Source organism: Bos grunniens, chromosome 20 (genome assembly GCF_055505025.1).
Source record: "Bos grunniens cultivar Pamir isolate PY7600 chromosome 20, Bosgru_T2T1.0, whole genome shotgun sequence".
In the NCBI taxonomy this organism is placed as follows: Eukaryota; Metazoa; Chordata; class Mammalia; order Artiodactyla; family Bovidae; genus Bos; species Bos grunniens.
In genome coordinates this window covers 50,106,356-50,112,355 of record NC_141184.1, presented here as the reverse complement: position 1 = coordinate 50,112,355, position 6,000 = coordinate 50,106,356, and positions in this window count along the sequence as shown.

The following is a 6,000-nucleotide window of genomic DNA, read 5'->3' as shown; positions in this document are numbered from 1 at the left end:
GAAGACTTTCCCAACTGTCCCAGTTAAATTCATACCATGAAACACAAACACCCCTAGTTCTATTCCTTTATCTTGCTTTAACCTCTTCAGAGCCCTTTACCTGGAATTATTTTAATTATTACTGTCATAACTATCTTATTATTTGTCCATATACATTTCTCCATAAATGGATTCATTTACCCATTTATTTATTCATTTATTCTCTGCTTTCCAATTAGAATGTAATCTCTCATCTGTTTTGTTTTGTTTTTTTTTCACTGCTGTATTCCACTGCTAACCACAGTCCTTGAAACACAGCAGGCACTCAATAAATGTGATAATTGAATACCTGAATTTTCTGGATGCCCAATGCCATTCTGTGATGCTCTGTTACTTTTCCCAATATAGCCTTTATCTTTAGTATCTTCCTATATAGTTGCCAGAAGTTCATTTTGTTTATAGTTCATACACTGAATTTTTATCCCTTCAATACCAGTTACCCACTTCCTAATTATGGCTAGACTTACTCCTCTATTTTTTAGATGCTACATCTCTGCCTTTTTTACCTAAATACTCTTGATCTCTGAGTAGTCCAAATACAGCCTATGTACCCTCAATGGCAAGAGTATTTTTATTATGTTCCTCTGGATACAAGTATAATCTTCTGATTAGGCTCTAGAGAGAAAACATTTTCCCTCCTTATCTCTGTCTCCTCCCAGCCCTCCTGCCCTAGACACACAAATCCTAGACAGCACTGCTGGGCTGATGTCACTTCCTGCATCGTGCTGTGGATCAGTCTATGTCTGCTGCTGTGTAAGCTGCGTAATCACAGAAGAAAGATAATGAGAAAACCCCACATGATTCTTCCCCTTGACTGGGGCTGGGGCAGAAGGTTATCACAGTGTGTATAAGAGGATGTGTCTGTGTTTTGCTGGGCCTAATGTGCAGAAATACAATTATAGTCAGATTGGCCCCAGTCTGGGAGTAGCAATTAGTAATGCACACCAACTAAAAAAATAAAAGACTATTCCAGTTCATCTTAAAAATAAGCAAACCTTTGAGAGAGGTATATTAGAAACCATTTCTAAAAGACATTGACAAACTTTTACTGCTAAACTATATTAAACAATTGAAAGAACAATATAGTTTTACCAGTCTAGAGTGAGACTTGATCACTGGAAGGCTTTCAAAAATGATTGAAAGCAACATTACTTTCCCTGTACTTCATAGAAACCATATTTGCATAATTGCATAAAGTGACTCAGAATTGACCTCACTCATGAAAACAGGCAACAGATGGCATTAAAATGTGATGGTGAAGGAAAATGCATTAGGGAAAGCATTTACAAAACCTAAGAGATCAGCCTATTTTTCAGAGTCCGTGGAATTTATAATTATTTGTTTGCTGCTATGTTCATTGTTTTGAAAGATGTGACCCAGAATTTTGTGAAGGCTCCCATACATGGCCTCTAATTTTTTTTTTACTCACTTACACTTGGCTAAGGAGAAAAAAAAAGCTTCCATAATCATTGTAGTCCATGCAATCAAATCTTTTTCATTTTTTATATCCCATTTCTATTATTATCTGTTCTGAGTGTAAATCCTCAGTTGTCTTCAGACAGCCAGCTCCAGTAGGACTCTGAGATTTCCCCCTCTCGAACTGGAATTCATTTGGAGCATCACAAATCTCAAGCCATTTTACTGAATGAATATTGGATATAAACAGGATTTTAAATCATGTGGAATGAAGATAGGAACTTGGATTATCAGAGAAACAACAAGCATCAAAGAAAAATGGTGTTTTCCTTTATAAAATACCCAGCACTGAAATAAAGAAAACAGCTGTTTCCTAAATGAACATACAGCTTCTCCTAAAATCATGAGTTTCCTAGGTAATACGAATACATAAAATTTTTTCTGAGAACTCTACATTTCCCTCCAGAGGCATCATGTGCATGATTCTTCAAGCTGATCATAGAAAAGAGACAGGGAAAATTATCAGCGCTATTTGTTTCCTAGGCAACCCCTGCCACATACCAACTATGTGTCAGACACGTATCCTGAGCTCTGGAAACAAAATGGTCTTTCCTGGGTTAGTAAGAAAAAGGACACACGGCCACTTTGTGACTCATATAAAGCACACTGTCTAAATGCACAGCTTCTATGGTAAGACAGTGCACACAGGGAGGTTCAGATGGTTTTACTCATCCATGGAGCACGCTCATCACTCATCAAGGCAGGTAACTTTCACTGGCCTCACGTACAGACTCTCAGCTGACATGTGGCCCATGTATGTGAAACGGATGCTACTGCTTCTCCTTATCTCCAGTCTGCCTGCTCCTGGCAAAATCCTAGCTGCTGCTGCCCCTAACTCCCAGAAGACAGCTCTAAGAAAGGCTCAGTTTTCCATGTGGCACCTAAATGGTTTCTGTAGGAATGTCTATTTCCCTAGTGGTTGCTGACATCAGAGCCATGCCCTCCCCTTCTCACCTCCCCCGCCTCACCCCTAGTCACCAGCAGGATCAGGAGAAGTCCGCACCTGGGAAAGCCCTCTTTATTTGCATACCTTCTCCCTTGGAAGACTTGTGCTCTTTGTCTACTTGGCTAGAAGGGGAGAGACTGGAGGAGGAGGGAGGGTAGGAAGAAAGGCATTATTGATCCTCTTAGAATCCTTATAAGGGTGACTGTGCCTTGAATTTTCTAATCTAGTGCTTAAAACTTTCTTCCCCTGCATAAGTAAAACACAACACATAAAATTACCAATATTCAATCTTTTTTGACATGCAAAAATGTCAGTTTCATATGACTCAATCTAATAATAGTGGCTTGATTCTTTGAATCTGTTTGTTCTGAAGTTCAGCTTTCTGGGACTTCCCTTGGGGTCCAGTGGTTAAGACTTCACCTTCCAATGTAGAAAGTACAGGTTTGATGCCTCAAGGCCAAAAGACCAAATTATAAACAACAGAAGCAGTATTGCAACAAATTCAATAAAGACTTCAAAAACAGTCTACATAAAAAAAAAAATCTTAAAAAAAATTTTTTTAATAAAGTTCAGCTTTTTAATGGTTCAGATGACTACTGCAACCTGCCACTTTCCTTTGTAACTTTGTTACTATGGGAATTGGGTTCTACATCCCTAACAACTGACCACAAACAAATTTTGGAACACAACCCATTTATACACTGAGGATTGCCTACAAAGGATGTTCTTTCTTAGGGAAGACAAGGCTGATGGATTGCATTTATTAGAATTACAGGCTAAGGAAACCACAAAAGGCTTACTTTGGGTCTCCAGATATCCCTCTTAGCCTTCTGGCTCCAAAACATAATCATAATCTAAGGTTGGCTGGTGGTGAGCCAGGCCATCCCAGGGAGAACTGGAACCAGGGATACAATCCACTCACGAGGCTGGACAAAGGCCATGGGTCTAAACATGGAGGCACAGAAGGGGCTGAGTAATCTGTGGCTGGATAGACAGGACACGTAGTCAAGAACAGTGGTGCACTGGGTTAACCTGTGGAGGTTTAACATTCCTGGTGCCTATACATTCCCCAGGAATCTTGATTTCATGGATCCAGGGTGTGCCATGGGCCTCCAAATTCTACAAAGTTTCCTAGGCAATTCTAATGAGCAGTCCCTTTTGAGAACCATTGTTCTAAACTTCAGTCCAAAGCCAGGAGAGAGATTTATGGGTTAAATAGTATTTAGAGGTCCAAAATGAGTCCTTGATCCAGGATATCACCCAGATAGGTGAGGCCAGTGGTCAGAAGTCCATGGCGCCTGGAAGCATGCAGGCTGCCAGGAAGTCAGGACGGCCTGAGGGGTCACGGGTGCCAGTCATGGCTTCTGGGGCAGAGGGGAGGGGTGATGGGGAGAAGGCCAGAGACCAGGTGCAAAACTCCCTCCCAAGACATGGCCACTGTCAAAAAAAACAAGGAGCTGAGGTTGATGGACAGGAGGTAGTGCCCTGAAACTGAAAGGGGAGGCAAGTCATTCAATGCTAACTTCTCAGCTTCTTCTATCCTTCTCCCTACAGTCCAGATGGCTCCTACAGCTGCAGGGAGAAGGCTTCATTAACCCAGTTGCAGGGGTAAAGACTGCAGGGGCAGATCCCAGTGGGTCTTTATAGTTTTCCCCACAGAATAAACAACCTACCTTCCTCCTGTACATCACGCCCCAAAGACAGAGCTATTTGCTTTAAACCCTGCTTAACACCTAATTCTTCAGAAACTTTTCCAGTCAAAGGGCATAATAGATGGTCCAGTCTCTTGCCTCAAGGTACAGTCATGCACAGCTGTACAGTTGGTACACTGCACAAAGACATCCACCTGAGAGAGGCTGAAGCCTAAAAGCATGTGGCTTGGTGCAGGGCTCTTTCTGCACAACTCAGTGTAGGCTAGCAGCAGCTCTGACTACAATGACTGATTTGTATCTATTCAAATACTTGCTGACTGAAAGATTAATTTGCTAACTCTAATCCATCTCCCTATCAAAATAGATGGATAAATGTTTTATTTTATACAACTCACCAGACATTCTACACTTAACTTCACACACATATATTTTCTTCCTAAAAAAAATGCTCATGAGACTAAAAAAAAAATCCATCCAGAGTAGCTAGGGAAAGCTTCTTGCTCTGCTTTTTCAGCCAATTTTACCCACTGACGACAGCAGAGAAAAGCATAAGGGCCCCTTGTTTTGCTGTCTTTGTTTCCCATGTCATGAGCAAAATTGCACAGGAATTATGAACAGTTAGCAAATGGTGTATAAGTGACCAAAAATTAAATGACAGCTCTATGAACAGAACCAGACCGGTCCCAGCAAAGCCAAGCTGCTGGAATCCTGGAACAAGAATTAGGGAATCAAGTTCTACCCCGGCCCTGGCTAACCCCAGTTCACTGCTGACCTTCGCTTGCTCTCACATCCCCAGCCTCCCAGGGTACACACAGGGCTTTGTGACCCATCCTGCACTGCCAAGACCATTGAGATGCTACTTGGATGGAGGCCACAAAGTCAAGTCACTGAGGGGAGACCTCTTCAGCTGTGTCTCTCCCTGGGATCCAGCTCTCTCTCTCATCTCAGCCACTGCTTGGATGCCAATCCTTGAACAACAGGATCCATGTGAGGAGAAATGGGTTGTAGGAAAGATTTCATTCTCCAATGGGACTGACATTCTTGACAGAGCTTAACCCAACAGTGTAGCAAAATTCTAGTAAAATGTGACTATGCCTTTAAAGAACAGATACCTTCTGTACATTTGAACTGGGCTTTCCCTCTGCTCTCCACACTACCCTTCCCCAGGCCACACTCAATAGGTAACCCTTTGATACCCTTTGCCCTGTGAGTCCATCACAGTTGCTATGTGCTCAGAGGAAGAGGACTCAAATGATCCCAAACGGACTTCTTTTTCTGGCCTCTGTCTCTTTCTTCACCAGTGAAAGCACCCCTTCTATTTTGGAAATCGTATCTCTTGTGAACATGGTCTGTCTCAGCTGACTTGGAAGTCAAATCTATTGTGAACATGCAAACATGGTTCTGTGTCAGCTGACAGGGTTCTCGGAACACACGTCCAAGCCCGATTTGGCTGGTTGCCCAGAGAAATACCTCCCTTCTCCAAAACTGGAACCAGCACAAAGAGGGAAAGGGTAGAGAATACACCTTTAGAATTTATTCATATTTGACTTCAAGTCTCACAGCCTTGTCTTCCTTCCACTCACTCACTGGAAAGCTCTGATAATGTAAGGAGTCTCTGGAGCAAATAGAAAAAAAGAAGTTCTTACTGTAGTGGAGTTTTTGATATGACTCCTGAGTCCTATCACTGTCTCAGTGAGCCTGGTTCGGGGGTCTTGTCTTAATAGGGGCCTCCTACCCTAGTGCCATCTTCCTCTGGGAATTTGCAATGTAAGACTGGCTGAAGGAAGAGCTAGATTTTGTTTTGTATGTTTTGCTTTGCTTGCTTTTGTTTTGCAAAGAACCAAATATTTGTCTTTATTTCTAAACTGGCCTTCACCTTGCTCACCT